This window comes from Sparus aurata, chromosome 13 (genome assembly GCF_900880675.1).
Source record: "Sparus aurata chromosome 13, fSpaAur1.1, whole genome shotgun sequence".
In the NCBI taxonomy this organism is placed as follows: domain Eukaryota; kingdom Metazoa; phylum Chordata; class Actinopteri; order Spariformes; family Sparidae; genus Sparus; species Sparus aurata.
Window position 1 is genome coordinate 9067675 of NC_044199.1, and position 23672 is coordinate 9091346.

General features: G+C 40.4%; 1 protein-coding gene across 1 annotated transcript in view; it reads left to right on the forward strand.

Moving 5' to 3' along the window:
- Positions 1 to 23672, forward strand: part of snx19a (sorting nexin 19a) — a 107291-nt gene that overhangs the window by 17979 nt on the left and 65640 nt on the right. The window contains exon 3 of the mRNA XM_030437441.1: positions 4411 to 4467. The gene's annotated coding sequence lies outside the window, so the exon portion shown is untranslated. The remainder of the gene's footprint in view (positions 1 to 4410; positions 4468 to 23672) is intronic.

Genomic DNA, 23672 nt, shown 5'->3' on the forward strand with positions numbered 1-23672 from the left:
TAAAATGATAGCAATGTGATTTTTGCTGAGATTTGTACCAAACAAGCGTGTCTCCCTATGTATGGAGTAGGGCTGGGCAATATGTATGATAAATCATTATGGTGACATGACTCTTAATATCGTCTTGACATTTTTTGATATCATTATAGGGTGAGGTATTAAGACAGTAAAGTGATGTCATTTTCTGAACTTACCAGATTGCTCTACTTGTTCTCATACTTGCCTTTACCCACTTAATCATTATATTCACATTACTGATGATTATTGATATGATTATCAGAAATCTCAATACTCCCAATAGTACTTCTTACAATAATGTTGCAATATTGATATCGAAGTATGGCCTATTTGGTCAAAAATATTGTTGTATTTGATTTTGTCAGCTGGTGTTAACATTTATCAAGTGCTTTTGAGAAGATTTTAAAATGTTAAGGTATATATCATATATCGTGATATGGCCTAAAAATATTGTGATATAATTTTAAGCCTGCTCAGCCGTAGTCTGGAGAATATTATTTATAGGCTGGCTTCATTTAAAATTGTTTGTTTTGAGCTTTTTGCCTTTTTTTTTTACACCGCCTGCAATTTAGATATTGCACTTAATATTTCAGCCCTACTGGATAATCAGCCATTTTAACTAGCTTTCTTGAAATAAGTTCAGTAACGTAAAGAAATATTTCTGTCGTTTTTTGCTGTTGCTTTCATACTAAATCAACATTGACTCACAGCCTTGCTCATTGGTTGGTTTGGTTTTGCTGATAGAGTTGGCAGGTGCAAAGTTGTTATAACCTGTAGTCCCAGCAAGAAGAATACCAGAATTTAGATTTACCTGTGCCACATTGTGCCGACCATTTACCTCACACTATTAGCATTTTATTGGCTGCAGCTGTTTCACTCACCACAATGATACAGTAGGTGCCTCTCATGTTCTGAGTTTGTGTGCACGTTCACTGTTTGCTGCCTTTATTGTGCTAGATGAACATCTCACAGACATGTTATTGACTGTGTATCTGCATTCTGCTTTCCCCCCCACACGTAGAAACAAACATACTTGCAAATTGTACCTAAATAACAGTAAATGGAAAGAGAAAGGCCACCTAGTTCCTGTGTGTTTCAGAGAGCTTTACTTTTAGGGCGAGCCTTGCTACTTAGTTAAACAAAAGGGCCTCCGTGTTGGTCCTCTAGATAAACACACTTTCCTGAGAAAACACGGACAAGGTTACACTTTAACCTGCCCAGGGAGGCTGCAGCTACACACTCCCGGACAGTTTAGGTCAGACTGGGCTATAGTTCAGACCCGCATCGAGAATCATGCGCTGCACGTGAAACCATGCTGGCCTGTCAAACAATGGAGCCTTTGACAACCATACCCCCTCCCTAGTCCACAGTACAGTCAGAGTACTGTCTCTCTAGGGCTTGGGTGTCACTCCCCATCTCTGTTGTGCTCCCCTGGAGCTGACCAGCTGGCTTCTAGGCTCTGGGATGTGAGAGCAGCAGCACAGAGGAGCTACAGTCAAAGTTCAGCCCAAATTAGCCCGGCAGAGAGGCCAGCAGCAGCAGCAACCCAGCCCAGTCAAGTCCAAGCTATTCCTGCATAAATAACCTGATAAGCTCGGCCACTTGATAGGAGGTTGAGCTGGTCCTTTTTAGTCTGAGCCACCCCAGATAATCTCAGCTCTGGCCTGGCCACACGGTCCTGCTCATGGATACCTTTGACTTTGACTTTGGCTGCTCTGTTGGAGCTGGAATTGGTCTGTTTTTGACACACTAGTATAATATTAAAGTCATGTGGAGACACTGTGCATAAATTAATATCTGAATTGCGATCTTGCTGATCTATTTTTAGCACTTAGCTAACAATTAAGACTGGATAATTGAGTAGATGTATGCTCCCCTCAAGGTAATTTATTGTCAGTACAATTACATTCAAGCAGACTGAAGAGGTTTTGTTTGGCTGAGAATTTTTTACCCTTTGTATTTTGCAGATACTTCAGTATAGTGGCTCTTAAATTAAAGTCACATTTTTTTCTTATTTGAATTCACATGTTGACAAGGTTTGGGCTGAAAAGTGAGGCATGCAAATGTCTCTACATTACAGGGGCTGTCTGCATGTTTCCGTTGGACTACAGACACATGTTTCTTCAGTATCTCTGTGCATGTAAAACACAAAGGTGACAGGAGGAAGCATACAGTATATCTTTATGCCTATATTACTGGGTCTACTGCACAGACACTGAGACAGGGATCATGTGTTTGGTTAAGTCTACGATGAAGCCTCTGTTCCCTTAAGGTTTTATCTAAAGCAAGAATGAAGGGGTTAAAGAAGTAAAACGCCTGAGCAGTTTTCAACATTTGAAAGAATGAAGAAAGGATTCTTGTCTCCCCGCTAGATGATGATCATAAATACAAGCAATGAGTGTTATCTGATGGTGTAGTTATGCGGAGCTGCCACCTCCCCCCGGCACAACGGCAGTCGTGTAAACAGACAGCGCTCTGGAGGAATGCTGGACTCTGTGACCTCCCGCCCCGAGTGCTGTTACAGTGCACTGAGTTCAGCTGAAACAGCCCGCCCCATGCTGCGCCTCCCCAAAGCTCCGCCTCACCCTAACCCAGCCTGAGGCCCCACAGGGTGGAAAAAAAACACACCTCTCTCACCAAGCACCACAACCTCCTCACGTACACGCGCAAGGAGACATACACACAGACACACACATGAACAAGTGCTCAAGTGCTCCCTTTCTTTACCACCCCAGCTGTCAGAGCAGCAAGTTCTTGTAGTCTCAACAGCTTCTCGCTTTCGTTGTTTGAAGATCTCTTGCGAGTCCTTTCGCATTCATCTTATCTTGTTGAGTGAATTATACGTGAATTGTAGCTGAAAATATGATGTTGTGAGATTTTGATATTTTTCCATTTATTGTTAACTTGTCTTACTTGGCAGCAAGAGGCCTCTTTTCTCCCACTCCCGCTATTCTCACGTTAGCCTCTTGAGGTGTCGACGCACTGTGCTTTTTATTGTGGTTAGAACATAAAAGCACTCCCATTTTAATCATTTTATTTTTTTTGAAATAGTGCAAAGTCAGTGCATGTTTTTGGAGAAATTCGGCTCTGCTTAAAATAAACATTCTGTGGATGTAGTTTGGGAGAGGCACAGCATAGTGTCGAGCTGACACTGCCCTCTGCTGGAGTGCAGACAGAGGAGGAAGAGCAGGTCAACAGGGATGCATGCCCTAAGACGTGGGTTTATGAATCCACACACATTTTACAGAGCATCGAGAAGCAGAGACGAGGCAGAGACGCTGAAATCTAGCATTGATAGAAATTCAATTTCCCTCTCAAATAGTCGCAAGCCAGCTGTAACTCCATCCACATCTCATGAATAAATCAAGCAAGTCATCAGGTGGAAGATTTAAAACACTGATTGATTGCAGTGAAGGCACAGTAAACCAAACAGTGCTGATTATCACTCTGCTGCTCGCTGTCACATCAAACACACGGGGCCCTTACACATGTGTGCATTGCTCGTGCACACAATTAGACATGTGGATGCACATGCACGTGCGCAGACACACATGCACACACAGAGACGCACAATCACAGTTAGCCGTTGTCTGAGGAAACGAGGAGCTGTCTGGTGCCATAGCAACCAATGCGGATATCCCACCCTTCTAGAGCAAGAGAGAGAGAGAAAAAAAAAAAAACAGAAGTGGCAATGACAGATTGACAAGACCCTAATGAGATGCTAGATACAGAGATGAAGTGAGTCTGTCTGTCTGTCTGTTTGTCTGTCTGTCTGTCTGTCTGTCTATCTATCTATCTATCTATCTATCTATCTATCTATCTATCTATCTATCTATCTATCTATCTATCTCATTTGTCTGTCTGTCTTGATGTCTGGCAGTTTGTCACAGTGAGACTAAATGAGGAAGTGGAAGCATCAAAGTGTGGCAATGGCAACATCAGGGAAAGAACTGTAAGAAACAGAAAAGTGGCGCGTGGGTGAGAAAAGGGGAAAACACAGACTGATGGGGTGGGAGAAATGAAACGAGGCAAGAAGAAGAAAGACTTAGACTGCTCTCTGGGGCATGTCTGTCTGTTAGGAGCGCCGAGCCACAGCCTGAAAACACAGACACTGCCGCAGTCTGCATCAGCCTGCCTTTCACCACCGTGACTCCCGTTTGAACTGCAATCTCATATGTAATACTATTATTCTGGCCCATATACCGGGTTACATAACACTCGGAGCCAAATCCTGACCTCAATCTGTAAAACAGCTACTGTTGCTCTGCTAAAAATGTTACACTGATGTACGTGGAGCTCCGGAATAAACCAAAAGTCACATACTACTGCACTGTCGGTGGGCAAACGTTTGATTACTTATAATCTATTCATCATCATTTTACTCTCTCATAGGTGGCTGTGCAAACTTGTGTGGTGGATGGAAAGCAGAATCTACGTTCGGTACGTACGGTAAGTTGAGTCTATAATGAGCCTTACTTCCTTGGCTGCCCTGCAGGTGGAAGTCACACCCATTGTACCCGATGTGCGCTCCACACACAGCACAATGAGAGCACCAACAGAACACAAAAAATCTCTGCTCCCATTTCACTGTTCTTATCTGCTAAGTTTGCTGTGATGTGACAAAGCGACAGTTTGTCGATGGCCACTTCACCTTGTGTGAGTGAGAATCCGTGTGTGGTTTATTTTGTTTTGTCTGTGTGGTGTTGGCGCTATTTATGTCGATGGTAGATGGCAGAGGACCACATGAAGTGACTCAGAGCACTGGCATGACCTACATTTCTTTTTTCTTTTTTCAACCACAGTGTCATTGTGAGGTCTAAGTGCGATGCCAGCCAGCTTCTCCAATTCTGTTGAGCTTTGATGTGCTGCCCTGAAGTGAGCTGTGAGCTTTGAGCTTGTCAGTGAGTCTGTACATTCAGTGAGGGTTGAATGAGACTAGAGAGAGGTCATGACTTTGACTTATCTGAAAGTGGATTATAGATTAAAATTAACATGTTTTTTGTCCTACCATGGAATGGTACGACCTCTTGTCGCCGATCATAATAAGGTGAACTACCCTTAATGTAAGCCCAAGCTGAACAGCTGTTTTTGAAATACATTATCCTCATATGACCTAGTTAGCATTTTTGATGCTACTTGCTGGGATGATTTGAATGTATCTCTCTGGGTAAATACAGCAAAATCTAAGCACAGGTGCGCTTGTCCTCCGCTGCAACCCTGATCTATATCGAGGGTGGTGAAAAGCATCCATTTGCTCCACTGTCCCCATTCTGGTGCTCCATTACCTGGTATGGCCCCGAGTGCCTCTTCCCCCTCCTCCTTCTCCTTCTCCTTCTCCTCCTCCTCCGCCTCCTCCTCCTCCTCCTCTTCGGGAGTGCAGCCCCACCTGATGCACACATCTGCCTGCCCACTCCACACCACGGCATTGGGATGTGGGTAGTTGACGGGGGTGGAGTGGTGCTGGAGCACTAGCCAATAACGCCCCTTATCCTGACAGCACTGAAATGACTTGACACATGTTTTCAGCCAATCACAAAGCACTGCAGCAAGACACCAGCAGTAGTAAAAAAAAAAAAAAAAGAAAAGAAGAGTGAATAGAGAATTTATTCAAAGGAGCCATCTTTACTGTGCTGTACTTCTGCCTATTTTGCAAGTCACAGCATAAAAGCATGAATATTTGTTGTGATTCAGTCATTCTTTGTTAATAACACAATTTAAATTTGGTGCTCGTAGATGTTCAAAGTCTATATTATTATTATAGTAAAACTCTATGAGTACAATTAATTTTTTAATCAGCAACATCTCCCCCACCACCTCACGATCACACAGTTACTCTTGACAACAATGGCTAATGGGGTGGCTGACCCTTTTGCCTTGAAAAAGTGTGTTCCTCTGCTGTTGACAAAAGAAAAAAGGAGGACAAATACGAACGGGGATCTGAGGTCTGCTAATTTTTTCCTCACTCATTCACTTCCTCATTACCATCTCCTTTATAATTCAACTTTGCATTGCGCCTCAGCTCACCTTGATCTCAAAATGAATCATATGATTGAATCGCGTAATAAATATGGATGTCAGTCGTTCATTCGTACAAGGTCAGTGTAACAGCAGTCAGTGGCCATTATTGAGGAAAGGAAGAAAAGTGTTTTGTGAGGCATTGTGAGTGCAGGTAGATCCCTTCCTGCTGTACAGTGAAGCCTCATATCTCATCAGGGTCGTATACTGGCTACTCAAAATCTTGTTGTTGCTGTGCTGCACTCCAGGGTCAGCCTCTGTCAATCCTTAAAGAATGAAGCCAGGATCTGGCTTGTCAGCTTCAGTGTCTGTCAAGTCAGTCACAGCAGAAAAAAAAGCCCATTACCTCGTCTGACACAGCGTGGCAGCACTGTCTTAACGGCCGCAGACACGCCAGACAGCAGTGGGCAGCTAAAAGAGGACCTCTCTATCAGTGTACACATTGCTGTATGTGTCACTGCTCCCAGTGCACTTGTTCCTGTGTAATGAGTGAATAAGGGTAGAACACTCCCCGTGAACTCATTGAAATGCTAGTTAACTGTTGTTTGAACGATTTCTGTCTACTAGATGGATACAAGTTGTGTGGAGTGTACAGTGGGATGTTATGTTGCAGTGTTGGAATCTGTCTTTCTGTGTGTGGGTAGACACATTCTTGTAATTACTCATTAACAGAGCTGGGTATCGCCACAGATTTCCTGCCTTTTTTGCTGGAAATTTCTGCCCTACGGTTGCATTTTCCATTTAGGCTAACTTCAGGTGACATCACTCCAGAACATTTGTTGGCCTCTTTGGTGGAGTAGGGGCATCATCTACTCCAACAGGACCAAGGTAGTTGTCTTTGTGCTGTAGAGCACAAAGCCACAGTGTCCTCAGCTCCATCACCATCAGATTCTTGCTGATTTAAGAAGAAAATATTTAGGAGTTTGAATTTTTACTATAGCTGCTACAATCTTTCATTTCTATACTTTTATAACTTGCATTCGAATACACTTGCTCCAGACAAGCGGCTTCAGACAGCACATCGGACAAAAAAGGCACAGCCTTGATGTGAGGATCTAACGCTGACACTGCAAACAGCTAGTCCTTCAGGGCTACATTTATTAAAGAGATTTCAAATGTTAAAATCACTTTTATATTGTTACATTGGATATTCACATAGATGGACATGCACAGACACCCTAGTATAAGACCTTTCACTACATCTTGTGTGACCATTATGTCAGCATCTGTCAGAGTGCAGAGATTGTTTTCGATCCTGTCCACGTGTTCAGGTGACAGCAGAGATCACTGGTTGCCATTGCAAGAAGCATTCATCATCAGCATTGTTCCCTGATTTGTAAACTGTAGATTACTACATTATTTGCCGTGTAGCTAGTTTTAGATGATGTAATGAAAAGTAAATGACCGATATGAATCTATTGCTCTTAGATGACAAGCTGTCACAAATTAGGGCGACTCTCCCTAATGACTGTATGTTTCACATATGCATTTTTTGGGGGGGACTGCCGTGTAACTGAAATGTTTCTGTGTTGGTAAACAGCATGGTTCTGATATTTTAATAAGGTTTCAGAAGCCATCATTTTCAACAGCGCTCTATGGGACTATATCCATGAATGTTGCAACAGCTTCAGTAACTTTTTTGGCATGCAGAGAAACGCCGTCTCTCGTGGGAGTTGTTTAAGACTGACGTTTTTTGCAGATAGAGGATTCGGGCGTTGTCTCTGTGGTTCTTTCACACCATTTTACCTCAATTTTGCACAACATATCTTTGGTGTTGGTTTTGTCAAGCTCGTCTTTGTCATCATAGCTTTAAATCTAAAATGAATTTAGAAATCTGCCTGTATGCTTGGTGGTGCCTTCTGTGGACCTTCACTAGTCTCTTATGTGGCCAGTTCTTATTGCACAAAGAGTCAAAGGCAGGCCATGCGAAACTAAAGCCATTTAAGTTTCACACATCCATGAGAAAAGACATTTATAAAAAATTTGATCACAGGGTTTGTATCGGATCATTAAGTTGTTCATTCATTAAGTTGAATCAGAAAATCGATTTTTTAAACACAGCCGTAATAAAAGTACATGTTAAGAATGTCACATACACGGCAGGTTTACCACATAGAGAAGATGGTCTGAGTAGATGCTGGAACTATTGGGTCTGACAGAGTAACATGCTAATGTGAGACAAAATAAGAATTTCTGAAGCTACTAGTTGTTTTAAAACATCCTGTTTTGGCTGGATATTTCCAAATGAAGTGTGGAAAGCTTTAACTCTGGGTTTCTTAGAGTCCAGATGCTGCAGGTCAAGGAACTTTTTGATGGATTCTTCTAACAGTGAAACATTGACATTTTTGCTTTATTTCCTGAACTACCAAGATTTTATTCTTGATGAAAAAAAATCTGGCAGAACATTTCTAAACATATAATCTTATCGAACTACTTGTTTTTGTCAGATTTGGATATTTTGCAGTGGTAGGTTCCTTGTGAGAGCTCTCTAGCATTTATAATAAAGTATTTAAGTCAAACAGCCAAATTCCCTTTTAATCGGTAGAAAACGATGTTCCAGAATTCATTGTAAGATTTTAAATTATAATATTGGACTATTAATTGACATACCTTTTGTTTTGATGATTCAGTTTTGAACAGAAGACTTCTTTGTTGTTGTATAGCTGCTTGAGATCCAGTTGACAGCTCTTTCTTTGCGTTCCAATAAAAGCGCACTTTGAGGTTTTTACAATGCTGGATTTGTTTATTCGTTCATGAGTCAAAGTGAAATTTGTTGTGAAATGGAACTGATAACACACATTGTTTAAAGCTTTTTAATTCCAAGACAAAACTGAAGGTGCCATGCAAGTAATACCATGCAAAATATGGTGTGAGGTCCTCTTCACAGTCGGTCACATTGAGACGCATTGCATTGCATTAGAAGTTGAAATATCTTTAACTTTTCAGTGCATATGATTGCCTGATATTGCATGCAGCCATGCTCCACAGTCGGCTATGCTGCCTTGGCCAAAGGCTTTTTCAAGGTGTTTTTTAGGGACGAGTCTGTGTGATCGGAGCATTTGTATTTTATTTAAATAAAGAAAAAACAACAGACTCATTGTAATTATTGCGATAATTATTTTCACGATAAGATATTTAGTTTATTAATATAGATAATAGCTTGTTATAACTCATATTACAAATGTTTGTATTTATTGGCATTTTTTATATGATATAAGAATTTAAAATGCATTCTCTGTCTTGATGTGTTGATATTTTGTGATGCACACTGTATACATGTCAAAAGACCAAAATTAAAAAAAATCCTTTTACAATACAAAATAATGACAATTTATCTGTTTAGTCCATTACTTGGTCAAGTTATAATAACCTTGAGCCTTTGAAATGTGCTTTGAGAAGCTGTAAGTTCCATCTGGGTTTGATGCAGTGATGTTGCGTTATTATAAAAAAGTGTTGTTCAAACCACCTCTGGGATGGCAGCCACATCACTGAGCTTCTTACTGCTTTTACTGGGCATAACAGGAATGTCTCTGCATTCTCGTCTGACCACCTCAACACACTGAGGGAGACAAAGAAGAAAACCAGCCACATATTTCCTCTCAGCAAAGTTAAACTGAGAGGTCACTGAAACACAGTTACAATCAGACTGAACTGCCATCACGTTTCAGATCATTGTTTGAATCTGGGACAGGGCTAAAAGATACACACTGTATTAATGCCTATATAGCTGGGAGGTCCATCAAATACATGTCAGTATAAAGATATAAATGATAACTAATAATTATTATTTTCAGTTGAACTGTCTGTTTGAAATAGTTGAAAGATTATGTCAATATTGACATACTGTTGAAAAATGCATTCTTGATTTAAAAAAAGAAAAAGAATACTGTTTGCACTGCTGCTCTATCTGACAACTGACTGCGTCATCATGCGGGTCGGTGTGTAATGAGGGTTTTCGGAATGTGATTGGTGGAGGCAACTTGTGTTGGGGTAGTGTTGAGGAGAGACACTGCAGACCCTCTGCCCACTGTCTGTGTCTGTCCCTGCCTCCCAGCCTCACAGCTATAGTTCATGACTCACAAGGTAATGTGTGTGTGTGTGTGTGTGCGTGTGTGTGTGTGTGTGTGTGTTTTATGAGTAGTGTGTGCTTGTGCGTGTGTCTGCAGTGTAGACTTGGGTGGATCTGTGCCTCACGCCCTCACTATGACAAAGGGATATGTGCTTAATTGTTTCTGTTTTTAAGGTACGCGTGTGTGTGTGTGTGTGTGTGTGTGTCTGTGCGTGTGTGGTCGAGGATATGATTCAGGCTTCAGAGCTTTGCTGGTGGAAATGTGGTTGAATGACCAGTTTGTTTCATGTGCTCACCACAAGTGAAAGTGCAACTGAGTCATCGGTCAAACACAGACACAATAGTACGGGAAACCACAGTGAGTTCACACACCCAAGTGCCGACACGCACACACGAGTACGCGTGCACACACTCACACAGAGCAATACTTGATTGCTGAAATTGAGGATTTTTCTTGCTCATAATGGCTTTCTGCTGCTGTGAATCATGCCTTGGAAAGACACACCCAACAGAGTTGTCTGACTTACGGCATTTGGAAACAAAAGTAGTTGTTCTATAGAGAGCGACACACACAGTGTTGAGTCACTCATCTGAACTTCTGACCTACAACTGAGGAAGACTGCACTGACACTAATTGTGACCCTTTGGTAGATAACTATGAATGAATACCAACGAGGTTTGTTTTTGTCTGTCTGTTGGTTGGTTTGTCAGCAGGATTACACAAAAACTATAGATTTCGATGTTTTGATGGAGGATGGATGTCATCTCAAGGTAGACACCATTAGCTTTTGGTGCAGATCTGACAAAGGGATGGGTCATGGAATACTTTCTCACTTTCTTTAACATTGGGAGATGTTTTTCAGAAAGTTTCATTAATTTCTCTGGCAAATCTGGCATGTTTATGTAGCTCGTACGTATCTGTGAGTATATTGTCATGTGGATCCTAGTGAAAATCTCGATCTAATGGATTTAATCCGCCGCTTTATGGTAACAAAGAAAAATAGAAAACTGCAACTACCACCAACGTGTAGCTGACGTAATGGATATTGGCTGAGGTATGCACTCTACTCAGTGCCAATCTAGTTATTATTGTATTTGTTGTGCTGTATATGAAATCCATTGAATTTAAACAGTGGCCACATACTATAATAGTTTATCAGTTGTTAAACTTGAAGCTTTAACAGAACTTATTATTTGAAAAACCCTGGATGAACATATTCTTTAATCCTATTTTTGTAATAAGTGCAATCTGTGATTGAGAGGGGTATTTTGTCAGATAACAGATCCTAAAAAATGATAAAGGTTTATCACCTTTGTGGTTACTAATAAAGGTGGCTTGTAGTACTTTGTGTTTTTTTTTGTTTTTTTTTTACCAGTTATTTAATTGAATTGACATAATGTTTCTCTTTACTAGTTTGTAGGACTGGTATTGTGGTTACTATATGGTTGTGTCTTACTTAACACTTTGTTGTTGACGCCTGCGTCATCTTGTCAGAATGGAATGTGCATGTATAGGTTCATTCCTTAGTGAATTGCTACAAACACAGTCATTTTGTGGTTAATGCATTAACTGTGCAGTAGTTCCAGTTTTTACAGAAACACATGCTGAAACATGGTGAAATACAGTGCAAACTTTTCCACTTATTCAATTACTGTTAATAATAATTCTATATCTTGTCACTCGCAGTGGAAACAGTCCTTTTTTGTACTTAAAAACTTTAGCGGGCTAACAAAAACAAACAGCAGATTCTGCAGTGTGTAACTAATTCTTGTGGAATGAGAGTCTGCTTTGAGCCAAACAGACTTGTCCCCTTAGCTTTGTTAAACCAATTAAAAATCAAATCTCCTTATCCAGTGTTTGTAAACATTACAAACGCAAATGAAGCAGAGAATTATATTATGAGTGATGTAAAACTCCATAATTTCCCCACACAGCAACAAAACTTGCAAAGAAACTAAAACTACTTACCAAGCTCACCATGAATCCAAATGTTGTGCCCTGTCTAGAGCTGGCAATATGAAATAGTCCCAAATAGCCAGAGGGACAGATTGTAGAATATAAGGACTTTGCTGTTTATTTATAAAGCGATAAAAAAGATGGAGCCAGGATTGGCTTCAGGTTGGCCAGGGCCAGCACAACAAACAAAACAAATCAAATTGGAGAGGAAACAAATATATAACAAAATATATATATATAACAAAGAAACTCAAAGAAAACAAATTACTTAACCTCCCTTAATAAGACAAAATAGAACGTAATGACATCAACAAAACTGGCAGCAAAACTGTATACTAAAGAAAGACAAAGTCATCAGGATGGAAGAGAGGACATCTCAAAGAGCACATGTATAGCTTGAACAAGTGTTGGCTTGTTGGTAAGAGAAGATGAGTTTTGCTGCACTAACAGTGTTGACTCCTTAGTTAACAGGAGCTGTTAACAAGTTGGCCTGTACTGTCATCAAAGATGTCTTGTCAGCTGAATTCTATATATTATGTCATCTGAGATTATTTTTAATGGCTTTTAGTCTAAAAGTCAAAAACTGAAAATCACAGCTCCCATTGGACTGTAAGACTGAAGAAGCAATGTGAACACGTCAGTCTGACGTGTCTGATTGCTTCTTTAGTCTAAAAGTCCAATGTCCACTCACACATTTATGCTCGAGAATTGACAGAAACTGTAGATCAATTATCAAAGTAGTTTACCGCTAACCTTCTTTCAGTCAGGTGCTTTATCCAATGTCCATTGTCACAACAATGTAAAATACTAATGATAATTTACAAAATTAAAGGGCGCTGCAGCCTGTTTGCCCAGTCTAAATGACTTCAAAGCTTGGTAAACCTCTTCTTTTCTGCTTCAGTTACCACGCCTCCTTGGTGATGAGCGATGATTCATAATGGTCTTTTTTGCACCTAATCAATAATCAGAAGCAAAGACACAAATTAATCTTTGGAATAAAAAGAAAAAGTGATGATTATGGATGACTTATTATCCACCTCTGATTGGTTATGATGCCGGAAGCTGAACCCTCATCCTTGCTGGAGGTGAACTTCCAGTCAGTGAACTGTTACTGTCTAAGAAAAGCTAGCTGCAAAACTTAATTGCCTCTTGTTTATCGTACGACGCTGACTCTGACACTCATTCTTTCAGAGTAATTACTGCCATCTCATAGATTCAGATCATTGGCTGTCCTTTGACTCCACAACAGCAGACGTGTGTAACAGTCTGGCAATGTCTGCGTAATGTTTGGCATTTTCCAAACCAGAGTGCTCTGCTAGTTGTTTATTAAAAGGACCCAGTGATGCGGCTTTCACAGAGTGATGTCCAAAATGAAAAAGGGTAACTTGTCAGAAGTGAAAGGCGTGTCCACAGACTGCAGACACTCTCTGCGACATCACCCACACGTCTCTGCAGAGAGGATTTTTAAGCCTGGCTTTGGGTTGGGCACAGGAGAGGTTTCCACCAAACTACCACGACTGAGTGTGAGAGGCTGAATGTCCTGTCAATCAAAACTCTCTAAAACTCCTGGTCCTCTGATATCAAGCTGACTGCTGATGTCAAATCCAGTCCAGTATTGAATAATATAGATAGCACTATTTACACTGTAAAGTATTAATGTATTTGGAGATTAAGAAGATATTAGATGTATATCAATAGATTATTAGCCACGTATTGGGACATTTATGTTAGCAGCTATTGGCCAATAATGAAATTATAGTCGGTAAATGGAGCTGATAATACATAACTAAATTGCTTTAATTGTCTTTTCTAAAATGGCATTCAGTAGAGCGCACACCTCCCTCGAGGCACAACAGTCCCTTTTTGTCAAGCAAGCGTAACCCAGTTTCAAATAAAAAATATTTAAATTTGCAATATTCAGGTTTTTATTTGGATCTGCCTCAAACTGTAGTAGCCACCTGAATAAGCCTGAGTTTTTTTCATCAAGATCCATGCAATACTCCTATAAAGATGTATGTTATTGTTGAAAAACTCTGTCTCTCAATGTTGAAAAGTAGTGAGAAAAAAAATCCCTGGATACATAATTTATCTGGATCTGCACCAGAAGTTATTGGGGTCTATTCTGGGTTGAGACCAGTCCTCCGAAATCTGTTCAGTAGTTTTTGTGTAATCCTGCTAACAAACCAACCAACCGACCAGCAAATGGGCACAGGTGAAAACACAACATCCCTTTGCGGATGTAACAAGGGCAGCATCTACACCCTCTGATACAGCAGGTGGTGGTATGCACCTTAGAAGTTGGTTTGTGATCCAATAATGACAACTGATAATTACAGAGAGACAACTGCATCATGCTGTTGTTGCAATTATGACGTCAAACTGCTGCACCTGGAAGGAGCCATTGCTAGAAAATATATCCTATATCGCACCTTTTCTTTGGTTTCTTCCTGTCTATTAGACTATTCTTGGCTAGGAATTTTTGTGACCATTTGAAAAATGGATGCTTTGCTGCATTGATTTCACTGTCAGCAGGGGTTGTCTTTTACCTGTAACCAAGATCTGTAATTTTGTAATTTTCACTTTAACAGTGTGATATGATGCAATCACCTAATGTGCGGTGTGGTGAATTCTAATTGGACCTACAATAGATAATTATGATGTTGAAGGTAGCTCTATTGTTACCTCTGCCTCTTTTGCTTTGATCTGTTTCATTATGATTAGGTTTTGTAGTTGTCCAAATTGCCCTTAATTGTTTGCCGCTCAGTTGCCCAGGCTTTCTGGTTGATGCACTGAGATGTTTATGCAAATCAAGTTGTGGCACAAATATGCCCCCCGAAATAGTACTTGAACAGACCAATCCAAATTCAATCACAGCTGAAGCATACTTTGCACACAGATGGACGGGGCCTCTCCCTCGCATGCTTGGATTGTTGGCTTCTTCGCCTGCGGAGGTCCTGGAGCAATAATCGCAGCCAAACAGAGCAAACAGTACGGTCCTTGATCGACCTGCACCTTTAAAAAAAATAATAAAAAATCCTTCTTGTGCTTAAAAAACAGAACTTGACGGGACATACAGTATTGTGGAATTCAGTATATTGCATCGTTCCCTCATATGAATTAATAGTTTAGTATGCTGTAACACTAGTGAAATGTTGAACATCAATACAATACCTTGAAAAATATTGATATTTGATACCATGTTTGGTCATCAGGGAAAAACCGACCAAACTGACCCTTTAAATGTTATTATTTTAATTAAAGAAAATAACCATGTTTGTTTCCTTTTAAGAACAACAGCATCTTCTAGTTAATTTGCTTTTGGAGGAGAAACTTGCACTACAGATATTCATGTGTCAACTCGCAGTCTGATAGGAGAGCGATAAAAGCCTAGAAAATACTGTTGTATCGATACTGGTAAACCTTTTCAAATGTTCAAAATCAATATGTATCAATATTTCCATATATTTGACAATGCTAGTTAATTATTATGAAAAGTGCCCATCACATTTTCCCAGAACCCGAAATAACAACTTCCGATTGCTTCTTTTGTCCAGTTCACAGTCCAAACCCCAAAGACTATTCAGCTGCTATCATAAATAACAAAAAGTTGAATATCTTTACAGAATCATTGCAGCTTTGCTCCATACTCAAACTTTGCGATTGGGTATAATCGATAGCAAATTAAATTGGAAAAGAAAACAAAAATCGTATCAAATTTGTATGTATATTTGTCTGTTTTTTCTGGGATAGGTTCTTATCATTTTGTGCAAAAAATATTGTTGATTCAAAATAAACAGATCAAACAAGGGATCATCTTTTTGAGACGCTTTTGCAGACTTTATCTTGTCAGCTGAAGTCTATATATTCGGCCCGCCTCCTGTAAAGCTGGCATGAGTCTTGCGGCCAAGCACACCATTAACTGGGGAATTAGAAACCCTGAGAAGTTGTTAATCACCACAGTCATTCACATTCCACATAGACTCTACTCTGCTCAGGACCTCTATGAGCTGGGGATGGGGCATGGTCTGGGGGAAGCTGGGCCAATGCTATTGGACCCAATGGTCTTTAATTAGAGGGAGAGCTTGGCAGGGACTGATGGAGGAGAAAGGCTCTCAGGATGTGAGTCCAGGGTGAGAGGGTTCACACACAAAACACTGGCTTTTCATCACCGCATGACTCACTCAGTTTGTGTGTAAAGTGTGGTGTATGTGTGGATGTGTGTGCGTGTGTGTAAGGCCGAGAAAGTGAGAAAATGCGTGTGTGTGTTTGCTGATACTGTATGCTTGTGTGCGTGCGCACATGACAGCGCGTGCGTGCGTTTCTTACCTCACTGCTCAGGCATTCCAGTAGAGAAAGTGGTGTGAAGAGAAAGAGCGGCTCTCACAGTGTGGGTATTCATGGATCTGGCCCCCGTGGGCCGGTCCGGGCTCCAGTGTTCACAGACAAAGCCTCTCCAGCAGGACCCAGACACACTCACACAGAAAGGGGAGCAACAGAAGGAGAGGAACACAGGAGAGGGGGAGACAAGGTAACAAGGGAGAGAAAATGGAGAAGGGGCGGGAGGGGGGCAATGGGATAAGGTCTGTGTGGCAGCTCCCATTCCCCAAAGAATGCAGGTGTGATGGGTTGTCATCTAAAAGCATAGCAACCAAAACCAGCATCTACCTTTCAGCCAGTATCTGCAGTTTATGTTTGGAAAATATCTGAAATTGAGTTTCTGAATGTCTCAAATATCAAACTTGTGTAAGAATAGAGATGCTTTACAGTGCCTTTCATCCGTGCTGCACCATAACTTTAAGAAATGGCCACATTGGAAGACACTCGCACACCCTGCACTCACCACCTTTATTCCTTTTTTCTCTTTGCTGCCGGCGGAGTCCATAAATCCATCCCACTCTCACTCCTCCCTCATTTTTTTCATCAGCCAATCCCGTCGTTCACTTCCAGCGCTCTCTACTCCCTCTAGCAAAAAGCCAGCAGCTCTAGCTCTTAGGATTCCATGAGAGTTTCTTCCACTTGGCCGTCCCGTCACTGTTCCCCCTGCCTGGCCCCTTCCCTAGATCGGGTAGCCTGGTTCACTGTGTCCTTAAACAACCCGTGTGCATGTACAGGAAAGGGGCCCCAAAGTAGGGAGGCCCAACTCTAACCCTCCGTTTTTGGAGAGACAGACTTGCAATGGAAAATCTCTATTCTGACTCTTCTTGATTAATGAACTCCAAAGTGTGATCAACAAAATACTACTAGCATTACCTGTTAAATAACGGTATACAGACTGTACTGTACTTGAAAATGCAAAAAGCATTTTCATTTGTACAAAATAGGAAGCTTCTTAAGAAGTAACCAATTACAAGAAACGTACAGATTCTGACGGCAAGCATGTTTTCATGATATAATTTTAGAAATACTGAAAAATAATAATAATCTTGCATTCGAGTACATTAACTGTGAGCTATGCAGGTTGTCACATTATTTGGAATAATAATGCCAGCTCAATAAAGATGCAAACTCCCGTCGATTAGTGCATCCAGCAGTCACCAAAATAATGCAGAGGCTGTTGATGTTGTCAGTCTTTGATTCTGGAGGATTTGCCTGAATGCAAATTTGCTTTTTTTCACATTTTGAGTGAATATAGCGGAGTACAGAATTCTGAAATCCATGTCTAATTAAAATCAGTTTGTGCTGCTCTTAAAGAAATTAAAACATATCTCAATAATTAATATTGAAAAAGTGTTCTTGTCAGCCTCTGGTGCTTCACTAGATTCGTCAATAGGACAGATAAATGGTTTTATGAAATCACATTTTGTGCAGAAACAATAACAATTATCAGAGGAAATGGTGCATTGATTTGGATGTTCCATTTAAGAAATAGTGGCAATTTTAATTTAGACACATTTCTAAGCGATATTCACTCACATAGAATGCTCTCTCTGTAGACAATGTGCTCAAGACATGAGGAACCTATCTGTTTGGAGATGGGTGCATGGATGGATTGCTGGGTGTCACCTGCTAAGATAGAATTGATGACCTTGTCCTGAAAGTGCAGCGTCAGAAAGCACATGAGTGTGCAGCAGCCAGAAAATGGACAGCAGATAGATGACAATCCTTCTGGCGTTTAACTAATGATTTGAGTGGTGATATCCATCATCAGTTTGAAGGCACAGCAGTGCAGACACAATTGACTTTATACACTCAAAGTTGTATTTCTTTTTCAGTGGTTGCCTGTAGTTTATTCATATACATAAACATGTGTTCTATTTGTCACTGGTTATGAATTAGCTTAAAGGTAAATTTACCATTTCATACAGTCGATTTCATGTGGCTTTTGAATGGTGTGTGTGAATGTTTGTTGACTAAGACTGTGAGAGTAGGGCATGATGTGGGTGCTTGTAGTGAGACCTGGTCCAAATATGTGGAGGCAGAGGCTTCATATTTTACGCTGAAATACACAGTGCACCTGATCTATTTGAATTTCTCTTGCACAGAATTTCTCCATTCATTTACACATAAGTAATGAAATGACCAAACTGTTGCAGGCAGGAAAACCATTTTACCAAGGTCACTGTACTGGTACAAAATAAAGACTGACAATCTCATGTTAAAGTATATGTAGCAGCAGCTCCTTCCATACTTAGTGGCTCCATGAATACAGCAGAATGTTTACACTAAAAATAAGTGGCGTACAGTGGTACAGTCGTGGTTTTTGGAACAGAAATAAACATGTGTATTTATTGAAAGATGTATAGATTTTGTAAACAGTGAAGATCTGTGTTCGCATTGCATGTGAGGCAGTAAAAGAGAAAGAAAAGGAGCAGAAAAGGAGCAGAAAGTGATACTGAGCAGCAGCTGCATGATGTGTGTTTCCTGTCTAATGACTTTGATGTAAAATTAATTTTGTAAGGTGAAGCAATGATGTGTTTCACGGCTGCTTTGTCACTAGACTGTCCCACATTAAGTCCTACGTTTTATTGGCAGTAAATATTTCCAATATGCTCTTGATTATGCTGTAGATGAATATGGTATCTGTTTAGTTCTGCCGCAGCAGACTAACAGTTACAATCATTTCACCAGGCTGAAAGGCAAATTAAGTGGCAACTAAACGGTCGAACCAACCAAAATGAAGAATGGAACGCTTTCTGATTGGCTTTGATTTGCGGATATCTCGGAGTGCACTGATTAGATTCTGCTTACTTTTCGGATTGTAATTCGTGCACTAATGAAGCTGGATATTTTCCGGATGGCAACTACTTTAAACTATACTTTATGTTTATACTTGAATATAAATACAATTCTTTCCCAATGTAGTTGTGCTTAATTGCCTTGAAAGTGAAATATGTTGAGGCTCTTCAATCTTTTGGGGTTCTTATGGGATGGACTTAATGTAATGATTCAGTATAGAGTTTATTTAGACTCTGAATTAACTAAGCAAAATGGGGAATAAGGTTGAACTTAAGTTTGAGACTACAGATGATTGCTGTGGTGGTAAAAGGGGCTTATGACATCCAATATTGAGCAACTACAGTATGTTTGGTGTAAATGAGCAAAGGGTGCATTGGATATACGTTGCAGTAAGTAGTGTAAAGTACTACTGGGTTTGAATGGCAAAACCCAGATTTAAAGATGACTTATGAAGATCAGTTGTCAGATTTTAAATAATCACCAGCTATTTATAATTGCTTTATCCTTATGAGGATTTTTTTTAAGGAAATAAAGACTACAGATTCTTAACTATGAAGATGTTCATGTTTCTTTACTTTGCTGTGACAGTAAACTGCATATCTTTGGGTTGTGGACAAACCAAGACATTCTTGAAGTATTCATCTTGGGCTTTGGGAAACACTTACTCTAACATCTAATCGCTTAATCGAGAACAAACTGAATTAATCAACAATTCAAATAAGAATTATTGGTAACCCTTAATTTAGATAAACATAAAAACCACAAATCACCTTTCCGTAATTGTTCGACGACCATTGCAGATCTTGAGAACAGTCGTCAGAATAAAAAAAACGTGATCCAGCTTTTCCACTGTTAACTGGAACATGAATGAATGGCTGATGAATATGGGGATATTGAAGGCACAGTAGACACACTGTCATATGGCTTTACGATCCCTTTGACTCCTGATCCACTCAAATCCCTGCTGACCTAGAGGCCACGACCTCGGCATCTGCCAGCAGCAGCAGAAGGAGAGGCAAGCTCCGGCCGTCTGAGTCACACCTAGACAGATGTCTCAGCAGTGAACCCGCCCCTTCGCTCACTGCCTCTGACTGAGAGTCTCATAGGGCAAGATGACTCATTAGACATCGATCCCAATTTATTTGGCTCCAAGTTAGATGAAATTACTCGAAGCACACACTTTAGATATTTGGAACGCCCTACAAGGATTCTGTTTGGGCTAAAACTGCTCCAGCACGAAATGTGTGTCTGTCTCAGTGTAAAATGTTAAAGTTTGAGGCTAAAGCCAAAATTGCTGGTATGAATGTTCTGTGTTTGCTCAGTGTAGCCTCGTAAAAGAAGCCATTTAAAAGTGGGTGATAACTGTATGTGGCATTGTTGTTGACAACACGAGCCAGTGTCAGAATGAGATAAATCAAGAACTTAGAGACATCTCAAGAGAGCGTGGTCGCTCACTCTGTTTAGCCTGTCAACACATCATCATGCTTGTGATTGCGGATTGAATTTAGTTACTTTTGGCACCAACATCCAAGTTGACACTCTATGTGTCACAGATGTTGTTGTGAGGCCAAATAGGCATGTCATTCATACTAAATGGCCCACTTTGTAAGAAATTTGATTTTTGTGTCCCAACTTTTCAAATAGTGACATTTTTGGTCCCCCTGGTCATCAACTACTGATGCCCAGGTTTGGTAGATCAGGCCATTTGCCAATCCAAAGTGCCAGTATTTGACAAGTTGGGAATGAGACTCAAAAATCATTCATCTTAAAAATCTGACTTAACAATACTCAAAATTATTAGATTAAAGGACTGGAAGTTCCACTGCGTAAAGTCCTTAAATATGCACAAATGTGGTGGTAATAGGGTTGAGCACTGAACTCGTGCCGTACATCGGTTTTACTGAGTACTGATTCATGTTAACAACAAGTCACAGTGAGTCAAGGCAATACTTGCTGCAACATTTGTAATGCAAAATACAACCCAGGGCAACTTTTCTAACCTGAGGAAACACCTGGTCAAACCTTAAATATATCTAAAGAATTGAACCCTCAGATATGAGCGACAAGTCATCAACATAGTCCAACATTTAGTCCAGTTGTCCAGGAATTGAAAAAGTGAAAGCTGTTTTTCCAGCTGCTTTCAGGTCTTTTGAAAAGCTTCCTCCTTTGAGGCAATGTCGCTTGTACTTGGTGACTTATGTAGAGAGATTAGAGATTATGCTTAATTTAATTTTCATCTCAGAGAGAATACAGTAAAATGTAGGAAACATGTATGTATCAATAATAATAATTTATATAAATGCAAATGTATTGTCCCTACCTATTTTCCTTTGGAAAATGTGAGTAATAAAATGACATAAATACTACTTGCTTTTATTGTGTCTTGTAAAGGCAAAGCTTTCGTTTAAGCCGGCATTAAACACTAAGTTTCCTTACACATTTTCAAGCATGCTTTTTACCCTCATATTTTTTACATTTTTTTTCTCACAATTTCTTCTCATTCGCAACTCAACTCTTTATCCTTGAATAGTCGCAGTTTTCATCCAGCAGGGTACCTACTACGCCAGCATCCAGTAGAGTTTAGGTGATTCTGGGGATCGTTTAAAGAATTTCTAATTGATGATACGATTATTAATCATAATGGGACACATTGATTTGAAAATATGTGACAATAAGTGTGGAATTATAAGGGTTGGAATGTTTTGTTCATCTTAACCTTGTAATCTTGAACAACGATTTCCATGTACATTTATGTGAGTGAGCATTGGGTTTATGTCTTTGTGCCCTTAACGTGTGCAGTGGCGCATAGATGCGAGCTGAGTTTGATGTACGCAAGGAGAAGCTGTTTGCCTCTTTCCTTCCTGTGTGTTCTGAAATCTCCTTTGCTGCAGACAGTCTGGGGTGCAGAGATGGTGGATGGTGAGGGGTGCTGTGTTGGGGGGGTGGGGGGGGGGGGGGGGGCGAGGCAGCGGACGTGGCGGCAGGCCAGAATCAATTGGCAGTGTAATGAGATGGCCTGGTGCCAGGTAACCATGGAGCTACCCTCTTTGCCTGTCTACCAGTGCAGAGTTCAAAATTAAACTGAATGAATGAGAGAGAGAGGAGGGAGGGGAGAGAGGGCAGGGAAATAAGGGTCTGAAATGGCAGGAGTGGAGGGTGATAGAAAGAAAGAAATGGCAGGAGAGGAGGGTGGCTGATGAGGCACTGTGGGCTAGTTCGAAGCACTGCAGAAAAATTCAACTTGAGTCCTTATTTCAGAGAGGGAAGACGGGGGGCGGTGGATCCACCCTGGATTTTTATACTTTCGAATATCACACTGTTTCGATCCATCAGCATTTCAGTAATGTGCACTATCAGCATTTAAGTAAAGAACACATGCTCTTTAAAAAAAAATCAAAAGGAAAGTGACCTTCGTGAGTTTTCTTTCTCTCCGTCCACGTTGAGCTGCTTATTTTGCGAATCTGATGGCATGAGTCGCTTTAATTTACCTGTAAATCTCATTTCTTTACCCCCTTTAGACCAACACTCATCCCCCTGTCATGGAAGATGTGTTAATATTGAGCATTTGGCTGCATTCTTGAAGTGATTAGTACAAGCCAGTGGATCCTGCAGATGAATAGAAATTAAGTAATTAATACAGTAATTAGATCTTTTTTCTCCTTCCTGCAGCCTTACCCCTGCTATGTCATTGTGCTCGCTCCTTTTTTCTTCTCCTTCTGCAAAGCATCGAGAGAAGCAGCGTGCCACCCATAATGGATAGTTTTACTTCGTCTCTGATGAATACAGTACTGGTATGTTGGCAAACACTGCAGTACAGTCCAACCATGATCAGCAAAATTTCTATCATTATCTTATATTAAGATTATAATAACGGTGAGAGAGAACATTTTAAAAGTTATGAAAAGTTTCTAATGTCACTAAATCATTTATTCAGATGTGCCAAGAGGAGATTAAAGTTCTACTTTAATGTTTAATTATAGGTGGATACTTTGAGATGAATGGATGTGGAGAACGCAACTTGTTGATAATTGTGGTTCTCAGTTCTTTTGTTCGCTGAACCTATAATTAGCAATCAAATATAAAGGATTGTATTTTTTTTCTTTTTCATAAAAGCAGATAAACTCTTTCTTTCTTTTTTTTTTTTTTACAACAGATAATCCGTACTAGGCAAAAACTTGATGCTCAGGATAAAAGTTTTATCTCCGAAGATTTAGTTGTTTTCTGACTCGAAGCCAGCGTCTGCACTGTCTTTAGAAACTGGCCAAACCTGGCTCAAACAGGGCAGAGCCGGCCGCACATTACAGGCTGGCCAGACCCAGCTGAAGCAAGCCACCGCTTTGTTTTGTGATGTTTTCCCTGTAGCGGTTAAAGTAAAGGTTAAGCGTGTCTGAACGTACAGATTATAAACTCTACATGTGTGTGGATTGGACTGCTGTT